The sequence below is a fragment of the Meleagris gallopavo genome, chromosome 2 (genome assembly GCF_000146605.3).
Source record: "Meleagris gallopavo isolate NT-WF06-2002-E0010 breed Aviagen turkey brand Nicholas breeding stock chromosome 2, Turkey_5.1, whole genome shotgun sequence".
Classification (NCBI taxonomy): Eukaryota; Metazoa; Chordata; class Aves; order Galliformes; family Phasianidae; genus Meleagris; species Meleagris gallopavo.
Genome location: NC_015012.2, coordinates 99,604,040 through 99,628,463, shown reverse-complemented (window position 1 = coordinate 99,628,463; position 24,424 = coordinate 99,604,040).

Here is a 24,424-nt window from a genome sequence, read left to right as displayed (position 1 = left end):
TGTAAGCCAGAGCTGTTTCTGGGAACTTCAGAATTTGGAGCAGGTGTTATTACCATATGTGTTAGTAGTACATTCAGTAGCAGTGCAAGTCATCCTGACTTAAGGAGAAGAAAGCCTGACTCAGTATTCCCAGCAGATTGCCCAGACAATGAATCACAGGTTGAGGGATCGGAAGATATGGACGGGCAAAAATAGAAATACTTTATGAGGGTTACTATGAGGATAGGAGAAGGAAACCATGCTTGAAACAATTCACACAAGCAAGTTAAGAAAGAAGTCAGAAGTTTTTTTCATTTGTTAGGGAAAAAAAAAAGGAAAAAAAAGATTCTTAGCTAAATTTACACAGAGGATATGCTTTCACTGCAGAATTATCTTACACGACTGGCACCAGCATTGGAGCATACAAGTCATTCTCCTCCAGCCATAAAGCTGTTAGAAAATGACAGTGCCCTCCCAAATTCTGTAGTTATCTATGTGTTACCACAGACACCTAAGGTCATACTCATCATAATTCTTTCTGCAGAGAACTGAGCTGCCCTATGATGCTTTCCTGGTGAACAACTGGAGAATGTTTATACCAAGCCAGTTTTGGGACTTACAGGGGGGTGCTGGCAGACATTCCACCTTCTAATGCTTATTCTTTGTCTTCATTGGGAGCAAGTACTAGTTAATTTTTTTCCACCTGGAAAATAACTCCCAATATTAACTTTAAGTCCAGCTAATTAGCCTGAGTCCAAAGGAAAACCCATTTCAAATGCAAAAGGATAGAAGAATGTTTAGGTCCCAGCTAGCACGCAATGTTATATGCAAATATCTCTCAGAATTCATTTAGAAGATGGTTCTATTGAGTAGCATAAACCATGAATAACACGCCTGGAATCTGACCTTTAAAAATATAAGCAAAGGAGTTGTTCCACTTGCTCTGCTCTGTGCAGCTTCACAGATTAAAAGCACAGTCACTCCTAAATTATTGCCCTTATTAATACCACAGTTATTGCTGTGATACTTGGCCAAATTGGCAAGAGAAACCTTCAGCCTGCATTTACTAGAAAGGTATCAAAATCACAGTGTCAGCATGCAGAAAACAGTGCTCAGTGGAACCGTTTTATACTGAAAACAGCAGTTTTATACTCAAATCATATTGCTTGCCTACCCAAATGAAATTTCACTTGCAAAAGAGTAAATATGGAATATATGTCTGGTTCTTTGCATCACTTGAATAAGAAGGAAAGAGAAGGCTGAGGAAGAAATGATAATTTTGTGTCCAGCTGAATAACATATCACACTTTTTGGCAAGTCATGCTCTATGAATCACTGTCATTTTTTGGTTTGGACGGGAGTTACATCCAGGAACTGAACATCTTAGTATTGCCTGTTTATTTATTGCATAAGAAGTCAAAATCTAACAATGTTCTCTATCCAGTCCCAGAACGTTTGTGTGTGTTTTTTTCCCCTCTGGAGTACTGTATCTCTAATCATCAAATGCTATAGATTGCCTCTTGCAATAGGATGGCTACTGCATAAATACTACCAGTGTGATTCCTCTGAGAAGTGGCCTACTGTTCCTTGAATGGTGTGCTATTGCAGGGCAGCATAATGCATCCACACAGCTTAGAGTAGCACTCCAAATTCTGGGAAAAGGATTGTAGTACTAGCATGAAATTCTGACATTCAGGTTGGACACTAGAAAAAGGTTCTTCACCAAACAGTGATGGACATGGAACAGGCTCCTCAGGACAGTGATCATGGCTCCAAGCAGCCTGAGTTCAAGGAGAATTTGGACAATTCTCTCAGACATAGGGTTTGAATTTTGGTGGTCCTGTGTGAAGTCAGGAATAGAAGAGTTGGGCTCTCTGATCCTTGTGGGTTCCTTCCAACTCAGGATATTCTGTGATTCTATTATTCTGTAATACCAGTGCTGATTTCCAGATTGGAGCCTGCCCAGCTACTTTTGATTGGGAGAACTTGCAATATGCTTTGTCACTCAATATAGACATGCTCAACTTTTTCTTAAAGATTCAGCTTTTAACCTCCTTATCTCCTATTTTAACCTATGTAGTTGTTTTGTTTTCAGCTGATTGCTGTTGCTTTTTTGTAGTTGTTTTACTTCGTTTTTGAAAGGGTTCATTTAGGGTGCATCTTGTCTAAGCTTATTGCATTCTATATAGTAGTGCTGAAGTGCTAAATAGCTTTCAGTCTTTAGATCACACCCTGACAGCTGAGAATGGAGTTTGCAATTTTCTAACTCAGCTGGATAAACTATGGTCCTACAGTGGGATAATTTTGAGGTCACATCATTTTAAGGTTAACACTGTAGGTAACTATGTAAGTTAGGCACTATAGATTGCTTTTGTAGTTCGTGAAAATAAGTAACCACTTTTGGAACATAATTAATCTGGTCTATTTTAAAAGTCTGTGATCTGATTCATCTGTCAGATTTGTCTGTATTTCTCACTGATGAGAAAGTAGTTGGGGTGACTACTTGAGAGACAAAAATCTACCTTATAGATATCTCTAGCCCTTCTGGTGAATTATGTGCAAGGACCCACAGAGCACTTGCCTGCCTTGCAGGCAGGCAAGACTTAAGCCAAATCTACTCAATTATTCTCACAGTTACCCTCTGAGAAATTGTTCTACGGCCTGCTCAGCACAAAGCAAACGAATACACCAAAACTTCTCTTCAAGAGTGAACACTGAAATACAGGACTGGCTATAGGAATGTTCCACACAGGATTACTTAGGTTTAAACACACTCTTTCCATCTAGCTTGTCTTATCAGACTGTTTTCATTCAAGCCTGCATTATGCCTTATTATTCCATTGTCCGAAAGACATATTCAGAAATAAAAAATTGTATAAGTTTTCTGAGGAAACCAGAAACTATATTTTCTCCTTGTGACTGAGCAAGACTGGAATTTGTCAGTGATCTCACTCAAACCAGTGTAAATCAGGAATACTTACATCAAAACTGATTGAAAAGACTTACAATGAAGGAAGAAATGGACCTACGATCTTAAAAATAGCAGCAAAGCTTACATTACATGAATGACAGAATGATTCGAGTTTGTTTCAGTGAAATGGTGTGGTCTTTTTTTATGTAACAGAAAGAAATAGCACTGTAGCTGAACTGTTGAATAAAAGTTTTCACTAAACTTACAGTACATTATTACTGTCATCAGAAAAGCATTTGGGAATAATAGTTTCCAATAAGTCTCTGCTGACATTTTGGGATAATAAACTTTTATACCTTAATATTTATGATTCTAATAAACTACTACAATATTAAAATGAAAGATACAAACTTTGAGGTCAAAAAACTACAATTTGTTGTAAGAAAAAACAATGTTGAATAATAAACCACTATTGAAATCTAAGATCACTTCCTATAATTTAATAAGTAATTCCCTTGGTGATATATCCCGGATATTAAACTGGTTTAACTCACTTGGACCAGTTGTTTTAAATTGGTAAATTGCATTCTGCCAAATGATAATACAAAAAATATACATGAAATGGCATGATAACCATTTGAATTCTGATTTTTACCTTCGTTGTCTACCACAGAGCGAATCACAGATAGGGTAATTAGGGATAGATGGATTGATTCATTACTGTTAATAGTAGAGAATGTCAAGAATAAAGATAATGCTTCGATTATTACGTGCCTATAGCAGCATTGAATAAGATGTCAGTTGATCATATGCTAGTGATTTATTGGATAATATATCTCACATCTCCCAACCCGGCTAATGCATGACAAAGCAGTTAGTGCTTTTTCACTGAAAGCATCCAGCTGCAGACTCGGTGCTTTCATAATGAAGGCAGTATAGCTTTTAATTATAAAACTTATGCAAAGGATACTCTTTCAGTCCAAGAGAGGAAAAACATTTTAAAAAGGCACTGCCATGTGCTCCATATTTGGCTGATCATAATATTTCAATGATATTTGTGTTAAAAAACTGTCATTCATTAGAGGGGATGACAGTTTATTCATCATTTGTTTCATGTGACGGTTTTGTGATGTACTGAGTTCAAATTCTTTAGTCCTATCTGTGGTACACGAGGGAAAATTCCCTTGAATAGCCAGTTTGGAAAGATGAGGGGCCAAAGCCAAGAATATGTCACCCTTATCCTTAATATCAAAAAATATTAATGGCTATGGTTTGGCATGCCACTGAAGAGGATATTCCCTGCCCACAGCAAATGAGGTTGTGAAACCTTTAATTTTTTGGAAAATGGAAAAAATGCCATCCTAAGGTCCAGTGTAAGACCTTGCTCAATAATAAGGCTTTGAAGCACATGGAGATACAAGCAGCAGCTACCACAACAGATGGGGACTAGAAACATGTACCATCTGGTTCCCACAGCAGGTGCCAATGCCCCTCGGGGAATCTCTTCTCTGGTCACGAAATCATACAGTGTTGGGCTGGCAATAGGACAGGCTGCAGCCACTGCAATGTGGAACCACATCCCACAGAATCTGTTGCACTTGAGAGCTATGTTGGCTTGAGGTCTATAAAAATGACAGTTCTATTTACATAGTTGTTCCATTATGACTTACTGAAGGGAACAGAGAGAGATTGCTTAACATACTTCTCAATATTTATTTGCTTTTCTTTATTGGATAAAAGTAGTGCTGGGGAAACAACTAAGATAACTGACAGCCCTGACTTGTGGAAGGGATGATGGAAAACAGAGACAGTTCTGTCTGAGTGAGCACTGAATGGCAGCTTTTCTACCCATCCAGCAAATCTTCAAACAAGTGCCCTCTGTGAGTGGGGAAAGATGACCAAGATTATTTCCATTTGTGAAAGAATTGTGGTCTAACTTCAGATCAACAGATCTAATCAACAGTAATACAAGCGAGCACTTAGTCCCATTGCCAAGTGTAGACTGCATTAGTTTGGAAGTAGAATCAGGAAAATTGATTGTGGAAATGCAAAATGCACACCTACCCTCAAAATTTGTGACTGACATTAGTGGAAATGGCAACTTACTCTCAGAGTAAAGATAGGTTATTTTTGGAGAACATTAGAAGTTCATAAGGATCACCTTTGGATTATCTAGCTGTAGAAGTCCCTGTTCAAGGCAGGGCAATTGGACTAAGTGACTTTTAAGGCCATTTCCAGTTCAAATGATTCTGTGAATCTATGATTACTTATTGCCACATTCTTCATGGTGTCAAATACTCCATAGGATGCATGAAAGAGCTGTGTAGAACTGTCAGTGCTTCTAAAAGTCTGTGATGCTCATAATGCAGCTGACCACAAAGAACCAATGCCACTCAGTGAGAGATGCCAAATACCTTCAGAATTTTGCACCCTTTGATACAGCTGAGGCTATGTGCTGAAATAGCTATGCCCAATCAGATTGGTGGAACCAAAATAGCATTTCTTCCAAATTTTGTACTTGTTGTTCAGCTCTTTTATTATGATTGAATACATCAGGATAAAGCACGGGAGCAAACATATAAGCCATCAGCTTAAAAAGTGATATCTTTGTACCTGATCCTGGCCTGGCATAGATAAGCAATATTCCTATGCTGATAAGAAAGTTGTACCTCTTTACTCCAGGCCCTAAAATAGGTCTATTTCTTAATTTCTCTAACTTAGACAATATGGCAAAATGCTCTAGAAGTAGCAGCTAAGATTTCTTCTATTTTGTAAAGCATCAACTCTGGGGGCACAGGAATAATTCTCAAATATTGTTTCAATGTATTTGGAAGTGTTTGAATTCAGTGACTATTCTCAGCTATACAGGAACACACACACGTACACAAATTGAAAGAAATCAGAGCATCTGAAGGGGAAGGTTTACTTTACTCTGGGTGATCTCAACTCCATTATTTACATACAAAAATCTCTAAGAGGGAATCATAAAAGCACATCAAAGTGCAAGGACTTTCTTCATCCCAAACTCCGCAACAGATTTTGAAGTTTATCTTCTCTTCCTGGTTAGTCTCTTCCAGATGTCATAATCAGAATAAGTAAGTGAAAACTGAAACTTTTCAGGATAAAATGTTAAACATTTTCTTTCAGAAACTGGTTCTTGTCTGATGAGTATTTTGCATATTTTCACAGAATGTTCTGGCTCTTTCTCTTCCTGCTCTGAAAGAGACATTCTTTGGATACACATTTGTTGATGGTATCAGATCTGCTTTGCAGATCTCATGCTCTGGAAGCGTTAACCTAATCCAAACCACCAGCTTTCCATTTTGCTACTCCCCTGAAAAGAGAGCAACTCTGTCAGCAAAAGTACCAAGTATGTACTGCAGGTGTACTCCTACAGAAATGTCCTAGCATGTCCTGTGCACCACCATTTGTAATAAAGAAATCAGGATTCAGGAGGTCCAATTTCTCTTCAGTTACAAATTTCCTGTGTAGTCTTGAATAATTTGCCCTATCACTTCCCAAAATTAGTCTTTTGTCAGGAATAGGCACCTGATATTAAGGCAGTCAGACATTATGAAAATGAGGATTGCAGAAGTGGATGGACTTGGACTGCACACTGGACATTCTCCTTTTTTTCTTCTTCTTCTTCTTTTTTTTTTTTTTTCCATACTATCAATGAACACAATGGATGAAGAAAGATTAGGCATATCTGCACTTTAATTCTGTGTGGGATGCCTATATATGGGGCTTGGGATTTAAGCACTCACTGGATACGCAGAAGCTTGCACTCAAGAAGAGAAAGAAACATGAGTCAGGCCACAGGGGAAGGATGTCTGAATGTAGTAAATTCCTTGCAATTTCTCATAGCCAGTATCTTCCTTCCCAGAGTGTGGAAGGAGGGAAAAATCATTGCTTTGTGATATAAATCAGAAAAGTGCCCCTTTTTTATCTCATCTCATTATACACTACTGATAGCAGATCCTGAATTTGGGAGAATACATTTTCTTTCACATGTAGCATTCTCTCTGTCTGTTGGGCATTTGCTCTGCTTGATATGTATCTTCCAAGATGCACCTGATGAAAGTTAACCTATCTTATAACGGAGATGCAAGACTGTTGTTCTGGATAATATCCTCACAATAGCATGACAGTTGAATTGGCTGGTGTTCTTTCAAATTTCTGAGTTGCCCTTGAGTGTGCTTTTGCTATTACCATTATTTTAAGGCCTTCCTTTTTCTTATGAGCCCACCTGTAAAATGGTAGTAAAATTTACAAGCTTTAGGGGGCTTGTTTTCCAAAGTTCACTGCAGCTCGAGCTGTTTTTAAGAGAGCTTATCACTTTATCAGACATAAGGTATTGTGTTATAATTCACCAAATATATGTGGTTAAATGAACAAAACAGCTTGTTCGTGCAATATTTATTCAGGAAAGGGTACATTAAAATAAAATTCATTAAAAAAAAATAAATCTCATTTTGTTTGTTTCTATTCCTTGATTCTAAACAATTTTATTCATCACAACAAAATAATTTCATTATCTAGTCATATGGAGGCTTGGCAGAAAGCTGGGAGTCCAATTCAAACACAAATCACAGAATCACAGAATGGTTGAGGTTGGAAGGGACCTCTGGAGATCATCTAGTCTAACTCCCCCGTTCAAGCAGCATCCCCTGTAGCTCATTACCCAGATGGCTTTTGAATATCTCCAGGAAAAGATTCCACAGCTTCTCGCAGCAAACTGTTCCTGTTCTCTGTCATCTTCACAGTAAGTACATTTTTCTTCACATTCACTCAGAACTTCCTCTGTTTCAGTTTGTGCTCATTTCCACTCCCCCTGGTGCTGGACACTTCAAGAACCTGCTGCCATTCCTCCCTTCAGATACACATTGATGAGATCTCCCCAGAGCCTTCTCTTCTCTGGGCTGAACAGGACCAGTTCCCTGAGCCTTTTCTCATACATGAGATGCTCCATTCCCCTGATGACAGAATCAAGGAATCACAGGGGTTGAAAGGGACCTCTGGAGATTAATGATTCTAACCGTCTGCTAAAGAAGGTTCCCTACAGTAGGTTGCACAGGAAAGCATCTGGGTGGGTTCTGAGTATCTCCAAGGAAGCAGACTCCATGACCACTGTGGGCAGCTTGTTCTAGTGTTCTGTGATCCTCGCAGTAAACTAGTTATTACTCAAGTTCTTGTGAAATTTCCTGTGTTCCATTTTGTACCCATTGCCCCTTGTTCTGTCAGTGGGCACCACTGAAAATAGCCTGACCCCATCCACTTGATTCCTGCCCTGTAGATATTTGTAAACAGTTATAAGATCCACTCTCAGCCTTCTCTTCTCCAGGCTGAGACATCGCAGGTTTCTCAGCCTTTCTTCATAAGGGAGATGCTATAGGTCCCTAATCATCTTTAAAGACCTCTGCTGGTTTCTCTCCAGTATTTCCCTGTCTTTCTTGGATTGAGGAGCCCAGAACTAAACACAGCACTCCAGGTGAGGCCCTAGCAGGGCTGAACAGAGGGGAAGGAGAACCTTCTGAACCACTGATGGCAGTGCTCTTCCTAACGTACCCCAGGACACCATTTTTCTTCTTGGCCACAAGGGCACACTGCTGGCTTATGGTCGACTTGCTGTCCATCAGGACTCCAAGTCCTTCTCCATAGAGCTACTTTTCAGAAGATCAGCCCCTAAACAATACCTGTGCATGGGATCTCTGCCCTCTACTTGTTTTTGTTTTTCGCTTACCATTGCGAGATTGTGGCAAGGTGATATAATCAACCTGCCATGCCTCCCCATATTTGTACTTTTGCCATCGTCCTTCCTCCCAGAGAGGTTTCATTCTCTTGGCTTGTTTAATTATGGCACACGTGTCACAGTCATGAATGATTTGCGTAATAGCATCCATAGTTAAATCCACCCCTCGGTCTCTAGCCCACTTATATGTCTCATCTCTTCTTTGATGGCCTGAGGTCTCATGGGCCCATCGAGCTAGAGATGATGTGGAATACTGATAACCAAAAATCATGAAACCATGACAGAATTTCAAGAGGTTCCTCTCTGCTTATCTCTTCAGCCTGTTGAGATACTTCTGAATGGCAGCACAGCACTCTGCTACATCAGTCAGTCCTCCCATGTTTCTATTGTCAGCAGACTTGCTGAGGAGGCACTCTGTCACTTTATGCAAGTCACTGATGAGTAAGTTAAACAATATTAGATCCAGTATAACATCAGCATCTTAAATACTTGGTTCTTCAGGTAAAGATTTTTTCTTCTCCAAATTAAATATTTATTTATTTACATACTTATATATGTATATATATAAAAGATATTGCCTTGTTATGTTGGATTCTGTTGTATTTCTAGACTGTAGATGATCTCTCTAGATCAAAGGATGGTGGCAGCCTAGAAACAAGCAATCATGTTTTGCTTCCTTCTAAAAAAGATAAACAAAGAAAATTCCAAATCATTCACATAGATCATGCTTTAAAAAGACTTAATTTCCAAAAGGTTGGAAATGTCATGAGCAAAATTCCTGGAAAGTAAATTGTAATCAGAGAACTTTAATTGAAACACAGGAGTTTTTTAGATGGCTAAAACCCCACAATTTCACAATCAAGGAAGAACAAACTTTGGCTAAAAAGCCCAACCTCATTCTGTGGAAATTAGGAATACAAAAGCAATGCATAATACATGAAAACTGACATAAACGGTAGATTTTTTATCTATGAATGAGAAATGCTGAACAGAACAAAACAGTTTAAGGAGCTAAAAGCATAGGAAAATTATTGCTGTAATTGAAAAAAAAGAGAGGCTTTTTAAAATTTATATTAAAAATAGAAAAAGTGGAAGAAGTGATGCAATCTTGTCATTAGATAAGGTTGTAAGATCAATTAATAGTGGTAAAGCAAGAGGATAAATGTTCAGTAAATATTGACTTTTAATTGGTGGAGAAAAACAGGATCATTAAATCACCTTGTAGGAGTTTCCGAGGATATTGATAAAAACTGTTAAATATTTTTAAATCATTAGACTAGATAACTTGATTCCAAGAGTCCTCAGCAGTTTCCTAGGAAGACAACTGAATCACTAACATTACCCTTGAATAGGCCTTAAAAGACTGGAGAAATTTCAGAAGACTAGAAGAGCACAAATACTGTGCTAATATAGAAAAAGGGTAAATTGGCCAATTAACTCTACATCAGTCCCAGCCAAAATAATGAAGAACTGATACAGGAATAAGCTGATGAGATTAAAAACTGGATAAGATTTCCCAAAAGTAACCATTAATGAAGCACTCTTTTATCTGTAGTGATATCTACCAAGAACTGCCTGAAGAGTCACCATGTGTAACACAAAATATATCCAAAATATTGGCCAAAGAGAACAGTGGATTTCACAAAAATAAAGAGAGGAATAATGAGATACACCAAATGAGTTGGTCTATTTAGGCAGGTGAGACCATTTCAATTAATCAGTTTAATATAGCCAAGATTATTCGAAAATGGATCTGAGAGTCTTAAGAGACAAGAAATGAAGCAGAAGTTATTAGTATTATTCAAGGAGGAAAAAAAAGAAAAAAAAATATCAAAAACACGTTACTCTCTAAATGATAAATAAGGTAATGATTTTACCTGTATATGTAGTATTGATGAGATTGATACTAGAATATTGCATGCACATCTGGTGTCCCTATTTAAAAAAGAAAAAAAACTGAAAGATTGGAAAGGATGCAAAAAGAACCTTAAGAATAATTTCAGGATGGAGAAGATGCATAATAGTGTTGATTTAAGATTAACTTGGTTATGTATGCCTGTACACGTGTTAGGAAAAACCACTGGAAGGACCCTTAGACAAAAGGAAAACTGCCTAAAGAAAATCAATGGGTACGAGCTAAAACCAGACAAGTTTGGTTTGGAAATAAGGCACATTTTTCAGCAGTGAGAGAGATTAATCACAAAAGCTAGCTATAAAGGAAAGTAGTGAATTCTCCTTCTCTTCATAGCAATATTGGCTGCATTTCAGGAAGATTTGCTTCAGCCAAACAAAAGCTATTCTTTAGTCAGGGATTTTTGCTCAATTTAATATATTAAATTGCCCAATTATTTCTTCTGAACGGAAGCATTTTGTATAGGATACAACTCATTTAACTTCAGTTGTCTCCAGTATAGGCATCTAAATCTCAGTAGCCTCTGTAAGATTACTTTTGAGTCAATAGACAATGTAGGGGCTAGATTCATCTCACTCTTTTTAGATGACTACTTTAGTATGAAGTTAAACCTACTTTTCTGTGTAGGAAATATATAAAGGAGATTCTAGAAGGGGAATGATTTGATGAGCCTCAAAAAACTCAGAGTATGGTGACACACTGGAACAGGTTGCCTAAGGAGGTTGTGGATGCCCCATCCCTGGAGGCATTCAAAGCCAGGCTGGATGTGGCTCTGGGCAGCCCGGATTGGTGGCTGGCGACCCTGCACATAGCATTGGGGCTGAAACCAGATGATCTTTGAGGCCCTTTTCAACCCAGGCTATTCTATGATTCTGTCATAAAGAGAACTTGAAAAGCTAGTCCCGTCATAGGTGTCTTCACTTAAAATGCATGCAGTCATATGAATCCTTTATACCTTTGTGTCTGAGTATCAGCAAAGTATTTCATGCAGCTCCACAAACATTTCTAACCCAGTTGAACAGGAAAGAAAGTAACTGGATTTCCATTAGCGTTTGTTAAGGTAGAGGTTTATGGCATTTCATTTGTACCTAATGGTTAGCTTTTTACACACATATTTTGTCTTCCATCTGTTTCAGGCTCAAACATATTTTAAAACATAAAAACAAAAATTTATGCCTCCCTTATGTTTTAAAAAGTGATTTTCAAAACAAATTAAAGATGAGAACTTGAATGTCTTTAGTCACTTAGGGCCCAGCTTTCATTTCCATCCAGTAATCCAGCCCAGTAGGAGGACACCGAACAAAATGATATGTCGTGTGAAATAATACCTTTCTGTGATTCTGAATTTTGGGATGTTTTCCCATTTGCTTTAAACTCAACATTAAAATAAAAAAGGATGAATATTTCCAACAACAGAAGAAAGCTAGAGAATAAAATGTGTCACATCTCTTAATGGAGAACAAGACTCAGTCACTGAGAGAAGGCACACGAACACACACAGAGTTAAAGGGGTTCTGAAGTTTGAAGGTTTTGTATTTGGAAATAAGCAAGATCTCCCACACCAAAGCCCTGGTCAAATTTTTACACAAAAAAACATGGCTTAAAGTCAAAGGAAGATTTGCCTCAGGAAGGACTAGAGGATTGGATTCAATGTACTGTTCATTATGGCTCTTTTCCTTTTCTTTATGAGCCACCTGGGAATCTATCTCCCTGTTTCAACTGACATGAACTATTTTGTTTTACCATTACTTTTTACTGTTCAAGCCTGTATGCTTTATTGATGTTGATTATAATTTGGTTGCTCACCAACTTAAATTGAAAGGAAAAGCTGCAATCCAAACCCATTTCTGTAGTGATTTAAGAACAGCTAACATGTACAATGCTTGGACCAAACTTTCTCAATAAATATTTGTTACTGAAATTTTTATTTTTGTTAAGGAACCTTTTAATACCAAAACACATTTCACCTATAAATGTTGTAAAGCGTATAATGCTTCTTCTAGATGGACTAATTACTTAGATGGGAACATTATACAAGCAATGAAAATGATTAAGGACTTAAAAGAGGAACTTGTCGAGTATTTAAAAAGAGTAGGACTTAGCTAGTACATGATACATTAACTCTATGCAATAATTAATGTTATAGATATATGTAACTTGGATTTATTTATCCTTACTCAAAGTAGTGAAAAGATTTATACACTTAAAATAATAATGGAAATATTTTCTCCCTAAAAATCACTTCATTTGTGGTACTACTTGCTACAAGATATTAAAAAATATTAGCAGAGGTTTTTTTAGATCTTATTTTTAAGATTGCACAGGATAAAATTGTAAAGCAATGTACACGAGACTTTGAAATTCATTGATTAACTATTAAATTAATGAATTAACACACACTTTACAATCTTCTTGATGTTCAGAATACAGTTCTCTATGCTGGCATATCTATTAATAGAGATCAGGAAAGGCACTAAAAATCAAAGCAAAACAGAGCACTAAAACCTAAAACATTGATTGAAGTCTTTCTGAGACCACATTTTTTATTTATTTTCCCTCTGCAATGCGGATAAAGAGAAAAAGGATCACTTGGCCAAAGCATTAACTAAATTACTACATTAGGAGAAGCTGATTTCACACTCCAGGATTGAACGTGACCTGAGATCCTACATAGAACATATGTGAACTGTTCACATAGGTAGCATAGTCAAGAAGAAAACTCTCATCTGTAATTGCTATTTCTACCAAACTATCAATACTGGAACATCTCTGCAGATTTCTGATTAGGATCTGGCACTCCACATGCATCAGGTTTTCCCATTTGACTCTCAGTTAAAACTTTCAATTACTGCCATGATAGTGCCACAGACAAGACCCAAGCTCTAACATGCAACTGTCTATATTGTTAAACTGTTAACACAGATTTGTTCTATACCAACTAGCAGTCCTGCATGAGTAGCTGAGCTCTCTTTTTCTAACAGTTGTTAGAAAAAGTTGTTGTTTTGTTAGCTCCTTGTAGTGCGTTCTGATCGCACCCACACACAGCAGCAGATGAAATAAAGCTTATCTTGGTCACACAGACCTTTATATTCAGTAATTCATTGGCCACCCTCTCACACAAGCTGAAAAGAAAAATTTCCCACCTGTGATTCACAGCTGCAACAGCAGCATTCCTGTTGATATCTAGTGATATTCTCATAGGCCTTTTTTTCCCTTTCCACCTCATCCTGGAACAGCTTGTAAAGCACTACCACAAGACCTTGATCTCCTGCCTCATGTGGCTTATATTTAGGACTAAGATCTTTTCTCTATTGTCTAGTATTCTTAAGAAGAAATACTTTTTCAGCCCGCCTCAGATATAGTGGCTGCTTTACATCTGTAATATTCATACTTGTTTACAAGGTGACAGTATAGGCATAGGTGATAGACAGAAGGATATTGTGTGAAGGCAAAGGACACAAGGTCAAATGGGGTAAGCAGAAGTTGAAGAAACAGGTTTACTGAACATCAAGAGATGTGGGGTCTCTCTGAATCAGACCGTGGGCTATCAAATGAACCACAGGCTGCTTGAGGAGAGGCCTGGTTGCTCTGTTCAGCTCCAGAATGGATGCTGGAGGTGACCCAATATGCAGTGTGGCCAGCCTGGGGAGCAGGGCCCTGGCATGAAGCGATTATGAGACTACTGAAAAGAGGAACAGAATAATCTGTTCTCCAGATCCCCTGAGGACAGGAAGAAAAACAGTGCATTTAAATTGCAGGAAGGGAGAATTAAGTCAGACACTGTAAAGAACGTTCTGAGTGCAAGAAGAGTTAAGCCCTGAAATAGCTTGTCTGGCAACTGGTGCTGTTTCTGTTACTGACAGGTTGTAAGAACAGGTTACACAAACATGCCAGGAATGGTTTTGGTCTACTTGATCTTTTCTTGGGTCAAACACAGAGATAAGATCGCTTCTTCTGTTCTTCCCAGCCTCAAATCCTAGAATTATAACTTCTCATCCCCGATTGCTGAAGATAAAATGTATTTTTTCCTCATGCTTTCCATTACAATGAATTTTAATTTGTTATATCCTTCTAAAAATTCTGACAAGCATAAAACCATATTCTGTGTTAGTCAAAGACGGAGGGAGGAGTGGTGGGAAAACACAGAAAACCCACCTCAGTTAAGTCAAAAGGTCTCTGTCCACTTCTGCCAGTTTTGCTTCGTGCACTGGAACTATTACACATTTTATGTAATAAAACAATATTTACTCAGTAAATATACTTATCCAATTTCTTTGGCAGTCTGCCTTTTATTTGTTGATTCTTTCATAAGCTGAATAGAAAAAGTGTTACGGCAGAAAACTTCTTTTTCAGAAGCTGCAAATAGAAACCACCTCAGAATACCTCTGCTCAGAGATCATCCTGGTTTGGCTTTGATTACAAAGTTGCACATATCTGCTTAAAGTATTACAACCAAATACGGGGCCAGGAGGGATTATATTCTGTTTTGAGATTAATACATTGTGCAGACGCTACGCATGAAATTTAAAAACATTCTAAACAGTGGCACTGGCCATTTTATATGATAGCCTAAATAATTAAAATATTCTGCTTCAATCTCACATCTACTTAGTTCTTTTTATTTGTTGATATTTTTTATGCTATAAAGCACAGAAATGTTCCATGCATCAAAATGTAGTGCTAAAATGAGAATTTATCAAGTATCAGTGAGGTATCCAGGGAGCTATTTTATGATTCTCTAAGGATGTATGAAAGAAATAAGCTATAGCTATCCTGTAGAACTTTGTCCTGTTCACAGAGATTATTGCTAAATCCTATTCTTTTTCCTTCTATAAAAACAAAACAAAACAAAACAAAACAAAAAAACAAACACCCTTACTTATTATTTTCCCTGGTTCCTTGCTGACTGCTTACACTCTCTGGAGAAGTCCTTAAGCTGCTGATTGGAAATTACCAACATTGAGATGCCTGAACTCATAAGCTTCATTTCTGGCTTTCATAAAAGTAATGTGCTCAAGATTACTTAAACATCTGTCTGTCTTTTTAGCCACCTACTGGAGCCACCTACATGGAGTAAAGTCATTCCCAGAATGGTTTTTCAGGTGTCAGCTCCTCTAAATACACGTTCTTGCTCATGAATGTGTTTTTCTCTACTACAAGCATGGACTACATGTCTCAAAACATTAAGACAGAGGGTGTGTTCAGACCAGAGCCACAGGATCCGTAGCTGTGTTTTCAGCCTTTGCTAGGAAACTCTATCATGCTAGGCAGTCTTAATCCTCTAGTTATGTTCAAAGCATGCCTAATGTCAATTATCAAAAAGTGGAGAGAGAGCCTACTTAGAACATTAGAGAGAGAATTAGGGGGTACATACCTGCCGAATTAGGATACTCGCCTGAGATAAAATCATAGAATCATAGCCCATAGATCATAGTGATTCTGTGAGCTGATGGAGTTCAAGAATACTCGTGAACAAATATTAAATCAAACGCTGCTTTGATGCTAAGCTCAGTTTCTCTTTATGTCTCAGTATGACACAACAATGGACTTCTAGCTGATGAAATAGCTGAGATGAACAAAGAAAAGTTTTATTGGTATTATTTTCAGCTCAATTCTAGGAGGTTTCTCAGCCATGATGGAATTTTGTTTGTGGATCCTCATTGGAAGCAGTGTTTCCTTGCTCATGGATGTAGTCAAAATATTTCTTGGGGTCAGTGAAACATTTATGAGGAAATAAGTTATTTCTTTTTTGAAAAAGTTTAAATTTCTGGCAAAATTTTCTAATATAAATATAAACCTATCAGCTTTAATGTGATGATAGAGGAGACTGTTGATCATAGAATCATAGAATGATTTGGGTTGGAAGGAACCTTTAAGATCATCTAGTTCCAACCCCCTGCTATAGACAGGGATACCTCCCTCTAGAACAGGTTGCTCAAAGTCCCATTCAGCCTGGCCTTGAATGCTTCCAGGGAGGGGGATATTCATAGCTTCACTGGGCAACCTGTTCCAGTGTCTTACCACCCTCACAGTAAAGAATTTCTTCCTGATATGTAGTCTAAATCTACCCTTTTCCAGTTTAAAACCACTTCCCCTTGTTCTGTCACTACATGCCCTTCTAAAAAGTCCCTCCTCAGCTTTCCTGTAGGCCCCCTTCAGGTACTGGAAGGCCATTATAAGGTCTCCTTGGAGCCTTTGCTTCTCCAGGCTGAAGAGCCCCAGCTTTGCCTGTCCTCACAGGGGAGGTGCTCCATTTCTCTGCTCATCTTTGTTGCCCTCCTCTGGACCTACTCCAACACCTCCATGTCCTTCTTGCACTGGGGACTCCAAAACTGGATACAGTACCCCAGGTGGGGTCTCACGAGAGCAAAGTAGAGGGGCAGAATCATCTCCCTCACCCTGCTGGTCACACCTCTTATGCAATTCAGGATATGGTTAGCCTTCTGGACTGCTAGCTCACATTGCCAGCTCATGTTGAATCTCTCATCAATCAACGCTCCCAAATCCTTCTCCCTAGAGCTGCTCTCAAGCCATTTTCCACTCAACCTGTATCTGTGCTTTGGATTGTCCCAGCCAAGGTGCAGGACCTTGCACTTGGCCTTGTTGAACTTCATGAGGTTGGTATGGGCCCACCTCTCAAGCCTGTCGAGGTCCCTCTGGATAGCATCCTTTCCCTCTAGCATGTCAACTGCACCGCTCAGCTTAGTGTCATCTGCAAACTTGCTGAGGGTGTACTCAATCCCACTGTCCATGTTGCCTACAAAGATTTAAATAACACTGATCCCAACACCAATCTCTGAGGAACACCACTTGTCACCAGTCTCCACTTGGACATTGAGCCGTTGACTGCAAATCTCTGAGTATGACCATCCATCCAATTCCTTATCCAGTGAGTGGTCCATCTATCAAATCCATTTTTCTGCAATATGGAGACCACGATGTCATGTGGGACAGTGTCAAATGCGTTGCACAAGTCCAAGTAGATGACATTAGTTGATCTTCCTTTATTTGTTGACGCTGTAACTCCATCATGAAAGGCTACCATGTTTGTCAGTCATGACTAACCTGTGGTGAAACCATGTTGGTTACTACAGATCACCTCATCTTTATTTTCCATGCACCTTGGACCTGTTAAGCACCCAAGATTATGTAGTAATAATCATATGTTGAAGGTATTAAATAATTTTAAACAATATTTTTAAATCATTTATGTTTACATTGCATTCTAAATATGTATAGTCAAGATACAGTACATGATGTATTTTTTTTTTTCCTTTGAAGTAGAAATATCATTTATGAACTTCCAATTTCCCATCATTTTTTTCTAAACACAGTTTTTCCAAAGACAGGAAAATGGTGTTTTCTAATTCAGAGAGGAAGTGATATGACACTGCCAGTGTCTTGACTTTGTTTTTCTTTCCTTCCTCTTCAGGCTCTTTAGAGCTAGATACACATAAGATAGCAGTTTGAGTGTATATCTATTGTCCAGAGACACAAAAACAATGAGAAAAGGTGAGTGAAACTTCCTGCTGATGACCATGTAGCACAAAGTGAAAGAAACAAACAAAAAAAAAGAAACAAAAATAAAAAAAGATGTTGAATGAAGGTGACACAAAAAATTTACAGTTACAGTTGAATCATCCATGTGATTGTATTTCACATATAAAAATTTCCAAAAGATTTGTGTGACCAAAAGACCAAAGGATATCCTGAAGAATACTAGGAATTTCCACTTATTGTAGTTCATGTGGATATCAACTCCACACAAATGAAGGGAGATGCACAGTCTAGAAGGACAGTTATATGTACCTAGGAAAAGAAAGGAAGCTAGGCTTGAGATAGTCACACTGTACAGCTCATAGGTGCCAAATGAAAATATGTCAAATGTCAGACATAACAAGGGAGGGCTGTGGTGTGGAGGAGATGTGGGCAGGTGCTTTTGGAATTAGTATCCAGCTCCTGACTTCAAAATTCATAATACTTTTTGGAAGGTCTTCAAGAGGGAAAGATTAGGAAGACACTGAAGAGGAACTTTTGTTGTACCATTATTCACGTATGAATCAATGGGACATTTGTGCAACTACAGGTAAAGAATAAAGCAAAAATTAGAGTTGGCTACACAATGATATTATATATTTTCAGAAAGGCTAAAAAGGAAATGATTCAGGATAAGGATGGCTTCTTGCCAGATCAGCATAAAAGATATCTCACGGTGTAATACTTTGGTGAGATATAGAATAACCTGAGTAACCAAAGAACAAACTGTACTAGATATGTCATAGCTCTCTTTGGGATTTCAGGGGAAAAGGAACCAGTAGTTTTTGTCCAGCCACAGAGGACTTCAGCACTGAAGAAAATTGATGCAGATGGAACAGCAGTTCCATGGACAAGTGTTATGCCTGTGCAAAGTATTTTTCGCATATACTTCACCAAAAAATCAAGGAGGAAGGGTATGTTACACGACGAACCATGCTGACACATTAAGACAACACTGTCTTATGTACAGAAAAGAATATTAGTCCAGAAAGATCATTCAGAACAAAAGTAATCCTGGATGGGAACTATTTAAATATTGATATTGATGTGAAAAGACATAATGTTTTTCAGCACCAACCCTTCAAGTCAGTGTCCATGTTAGGATGCAATTCCATGTTTTTATACACAAGTTGAAAATCACCCTCCATCATTACCTGCCTTATATTTTAATCTCCAGTCAGAGTCGAGCACCATGAGACTCAGGTTGTGAGTCACACTCTGTGTGTTATAGCTGCTATTTGATCAAAAAATACCCACCTGACCCGCTTGGCAACTATCTGCCCAATGAAGCTGGTATCAGGAACAGAATGACTGGCAAGCAGAATAGTGAAGAAGTCCCATTAATAGGCAGAGAAGTCTAATTAAAAATACCCCCTTCTTTAAAAAATATTATTCACAGAAGAATAGTTTTTGTCTATGTCAACAACCAGTTTTTCCCTCTTTACCTGACCTGCAGTTTCACCGCACACCTTACCACTGAGCAAAGGAGTAAATAAAAACTGGTCATACAGGTTGGCATTGTCTTTGATAAAATCATGAGCAGATATTTCAAACCCTTTATTAGGAGGGCCATAAACTACATGTGCTGTTTGATTAGGATATGATGAAAAGAATTTATTAGCAGATGTGTATTCAGCCCCACCGTTTTACTGGCAGCTTTATGAGATTCTCTCCTAGACTGACAGGTGCGGCCTGCCAGCTGCTTTGTACAGTAAACAGGGAATGGAGAGCATGTCTTATGTAATGATTTAAGCAGTTATTATCAATTGATGGAAAATAAACAAGGTTTGGTATATTTCTTTCAGTTCAGTGTATATTAATTGAAACCAAATATTTCAAGTGACACTGAAAGGGAGTATCGCTGATCTGAGAAGACTTGATTTTAATAGGATACAGCCATGTAATATATAAATATAATAAAACACAGTCATGTAATACATAAATATTTGGTTAAAAGATAGCAGAATTTTGTTAAACTTGGCAATGGGAAGTCTTTTGAAGTCTCATTTGTCAGTTTCCATTCATGGGACAGTCAAATCTAGTCATTTGGGTCACAGCTGGCAAAAGAAAGATGATCCTCACGGTTTATTGTTCTGATACAAAATTGTCATTACAAATTGAAAACACAGAGCAAATAAAAAAAGGGCAAATGGGGACCTTGTGTGGTTACGTATTTTTAACTGTTGCGTCTGGCTGTACTTTGTTTAACAGGGGTTGCAAAATTCAAGATGTCTATATCCTGGGTCTCATTACTATTGTTTAAAATTATCTATACAACTAGTTTACAACTGAAACATTATTTCTTGTCTCAGTTCTCATTTCCCAGGTTTTCAGTGCTTTAAATATGTGTAACCTGAACTACTATTTTTAGTAAGAGCATCTGACTGCTGCATTGAAACATTTTAATTTCAAATATTTGCAAGTCAAAATAAAGATTTTTTTCAGCGACAAAATGAGAATGTTAATATATCTTAAATAAAGTCACTAAATTGATGCAAGCACTTTTTATAAAGTTAGTTTCATTTTCATTTTCTATACATTGATGGCAAAGAGTGACATGATTAAACTGCAAGGAAAGATGCCCTGATAAAAGATTCAAAGTCTAGAAAACTTAACAATTGCCTAAATTATAAGAGCAGTGATGTGTTAAAAACAATGAAAATTGGAACAACAGTAGTATTTCGGATAAGAAACAGACATATCTTTAGAATCTCTTCATTAATCTTCTTTATCACATCCTAAGTATGTATTCAGATTTGTACAGATTTTCTGTGCTGGTTATGAGTCACATTCTTGCACAGAATCAAGAGACGATAGACAAGGGACCACACCAGCAGCAGAAGACTTTGTTCTCCATCTTATAATAATTTCTTTGAAGGAATAAATTATATATGTTCTCATCCTGCCAACATTTTTGAAAGGAGGGATTCTCCTGCATTCTTTGGATGACTTTTTCTTTCTGGACTGGCACAGGTTAAGTTTCTATGCCAAACAGATTCATGGAATCAGAATTACTGAGGTAGGAAAAGACCTCCAATATCATCTGGTCCAACTGTCTACCTATCTACCTATTTCCCACTAGATCATGGCCCTCAGTACAATATCTAAATGTTTCTTGAACAAATAGATGTATGTGTCCTCTGAGGGTTCTTGTTTTATTCAGCTGAGAAGTGAACTTTTGGCCTCAGATATCAGCTCTTTCTTCTTATTAGAGCCACTGTTGTGTAAAACATGAACAATTAAATCAGACAACTGGCAATGGTATTCACTGATTGAACTAGATAAACATAATAAAGGAAAATAGAGCAGAAAAGCGGAGAGAAATATAGAAATCACAGAATCATAGAATCACAAGGTTGGAAATGACCTATAAGATCATCTAGTCCAACTGTCTTCTCATTACCATTGCTACCACAAGCTACTAAACCATATTTCGTAGCTCCTCATCCAGACGCCTCTTGAACACTCCCAGAGACGGCAACTCCACCACCTCCCTGGGCAGCCATTCCAGTTCCTGACCACTCTCTGAGAGAAAAAGTTTTTCCTCGTGTCTAACCTAAACCTCCTCTGAAACAACTTGCAGCCATTTTCTGTTCTGTTCGTTGCCTGGGAGAAGAGGCCAAACTTCTCCTCATCACAACCTCCCTTCAGGAAGTTGTAGAGTGCAATGAGCCTCCTCTTCTCCAGACTAAACAATCCCAGCTCCCTCAGCCGCTCCTCATAGGATTTGTGCTCCAGACCCCTCACCAGTTTCATTGCCCTTCTCTGGACACATTCCAAGGCCTCAACTCAACATCTTTCCTGTAATGAGGGGACCAAAACTGAACACAGTACTCAAGGTGTGGCCTCACCAGTGCTGAGTAGAGGGGATATATGCACCACAACTTCGCAGGAGAAGGGAAGGCAGTTGAAAGACTTGTAAGACAATGTGAAAACAGTGCTGTTATAAAGGGACATATATCTGTGGATTACAAATATATTGGGGAGATTAGTAGAAAACAGAAGAGCTAAGGATGATGGAATGAATTAGTGAAAACTCGCTGGGAAAAAAATGCAGTCTGGAAGTGGAAAGGTATGAAGCAGAGGAGTGAAGTACTATTCTGCCAGAGATGAAGGATGAACCTGACTCCTGTTAAGAAAAGGTTTGTAACAGGTTTGTAAGGAGGATTCTATGAGGCAATTTCCTACCACTGGATTAAATGATGTCTATTTCAGATTTATATTGCTGTGAGACACTAAAAGGATTATTTAGGCAACACCAGTTTGAAGGAGATGAGTTAGTAGTTGAAACACGAAGAGTTTGAAATCATGATAATGACTGTATGCCATAGTGTGCAAAAGTTTGACATTTCTATAATGGGTTATGATGCACTTATTCACTCTCATTCACTATTTTTCTCTCCTTCCACCTTGTTTTATTTCCTTGCTGAAATACAAGCTGCAGCTCAGTCCTTTCAGGGTTTTACAAGGAAAGGTTTTACATCAAGAGCATGTGCTGCACAATTTACTAGGAATTTGTATTTAATACACAGCCACTCTTTTAATCAGCTTTTGGGATGCCTCAGAGATTTCACCCTGAACAGCTACTAGGTAGGAACTCTGGCTAAATTATTCCATGCAAACATTCCTGTCATACTGTTATTCAATATATTTTCAGCATAAGGTTTGTCTTAGGGTATGCATATACCGAAACACCCCTTGCACTCTTTCACAGAGGGGAATTTTATCTTCTCCCAAGTGGTAAAACAGCCTCTATGTCAGCTGGGAATACAGGATTGGTCAGAATAGTAGCTCCTGGATAACTTTCAAAGCCTACATCTATACTAATAACCCATATGATACTGTGGCTCTGAATGATATGATGAGATTATATAGTTTTCTACACAGAGTTAAACCCGTGACATCCGAAATAAGGTAGCTACATTCAAACTCAAAATTAGGAATATCTTCATCCCATACAACGTCCCCAGACCGCACCTGGGAATCATCAGGCAGAGTGCTTGTTATCTCGAGTCAAAATCAGGCAAGGCTCCATTTAACATACAGATAATGGAGTTTTAGTGCCTGTGTCTGTGCTCTGCTTAACTTGCTGGTAAAAATGAAACCTTAGGACACAGCTAAGTCTGCAGTCTGGATCCACAACAATCACAGACTTCAGGATGTAATAAACCCATCATAGGATGCATTTATATTGCATGTCAAGCTCAGGTCAGCATTCTGGATCTGAACTCTTAACTTACCTACAGTGCAAAAATTTACAGCCCTGAAACAAGGTTGCAATTCCCTCAATGGCAAATTTTTAAGATCATTGTGCTGCTAAGGTTCAAGGTGAGACAGCATATGATACTCAGGCCTTCTTTGTGGACTGAAATGGATAAGGGCAGCTTGAGAAGCTACTAACCATCTCACAGAAGCTAGACACTGATATAATGTTCCCAGAATTGGCCTCTGGAGGCACCAAGGAGCACAGGGGATTTCTACAGTTCATACAGGTGGAGGGAGGAGTATTTGTCTACTGCCTGCTAGCTACGCCTCATACAGTAACAATTGCTCATTAGGATTGGGGATAGGTTGCAAGTACTGTAGACTAAGAAAGTAATCTCTTTCTGTTGTTCAAATCCTGTCATACATAATGTTTTTTCACCTTTCTTCCACTTTTCAACACAGAATGCTTGTCATCTGCTGGACTGATTGCTGTTTTGTTTCCCAAGTGACCTAGCCCTATTCTTCCCTTCTTAAAAATGCATTCTGCTATCTATGCCTCATCCCTAATCAGCTCAGGTACTGTATGACTGCTGTATCAGACATTACCAAAGTTTCCTTCCATTAACCCTGTACTAAGTATCTCCAGTTAGCAGTCAAGTGGTGCCTTGGAAATCTTTTGCACAGCACTGAGGGAGTCGGGTTTGTTTAACTTGGAGAAGGCTCCCAGGAGACCTCATTGTGACCTTCCAGTACTTGGAGGGAGCCTACAGGCAGGAGGAAGGACTGACTTTTTACACGATTTAACAGTGATAGGACAAGGGAGAATGGCTTCAAACAAAAAGTGGGAAGATTCGGGTTACTCAGAGGGTAGTGGGGAACTGGGGCTGCCCAGAGAGGTACTGGATGTTCAACGCCAGATTGGATGAATCCTTGATCCAGGGGCTGGCAACCTTCCCTGTGGCAGGGGGATTGAAACTGAATGGGCTTTAATGTCCCTTCCACCCTAAGACATTCTATGATTCTATTATGCATGCCTAAATATCACTTCAAGCACTATTCCAGTGGCCTTGGAACTGTTTGTGAGCGTATATATTCTCCACTCCCCATATGTTCAGATGTTGTGAAGTCA